Below are 884 nucleotides of genomic sequence, written 5' to 3' on the forward strand. Positions count from 1 at the left end.
ACTTCAATCATTTTTATGTTATAATTATTTTTCCTTTATGCTCTTCTTCAGTTCCCTTGAATGATCTTTATAAGATGATAGTTGATCAACTCAAGGAATATACTAATTTCTTCACTTTTGACTTATTTTTTGGGGCTAAGATTGCAATATATCATTTTATTCCTATTGAGGATGATTGTTCAATCAACATTTCTATTTGGTGTTAGTCATTGAAAAAGATCAAAATTTTATAGGCCAATGTCAAAAATATGTTGGAAAAGAGTGTTATCTAGAAGTTTTAATATCCTTAAACTTGTGAACCTTATCTTGTGATAAAATCTTATAAGAGCATTCAATTTTATATCAACTATCATCCATTGAATGATGTGACAATTATGGATATATACTCAATTCTTCATACTATAAATCTCCTAGATCATCTAAGGCAAAGCCATTTATTCACAAAGTTGGATATTGCCTCTACATATTAACAAATACTAATGACTGAGAAGGATATTAAATTTCTAATAATACTTCCCATATACCATTTGGTTTGTCAAAGTGTTTTATGATGCCACTTAGTTTGATTAATGCTCTAGAAACTTTTTAATATATGATGGACAATGTTCTTTATGATATGTTTAAAGTAACTAGCAACTTCATTAATGATATTTTGATCCACTTAGAGGGAGGACCATGTTCATGATATACACAAGATTAAAAAATGGTTATAGGACATTAATCTAAAGCTAAATTAATCTAAATGTGTGTTCAGACTTAAAAACTCTACTTATTTGAGATACTATGTTTCCCATGAGAGTTGTAAGTTAATTTAGACAAACTTGCTACAATGTGGAAGTTTTCTACTTTTACGTATATAAATAATGTGTAAAAGCTTCTTCAAT

The sequence above is a fragment of the Selaginella moellendorffii genome, unplaced genomic scaffold, assembly GCF_000143415.4.
Source record: "Selaginella moellendorffii unplaced genomic scaffold, v1.0 SELMOscaffold_83, whole genome shotgun sequence".
NCBI classification, from domain to species: Eukaryota; Viridiplantae; Streptophyta; class Lycopodiopsida; order Selaginellales; family Selaginellaceae; genus Selaginella; species Selaginella moellendorffii.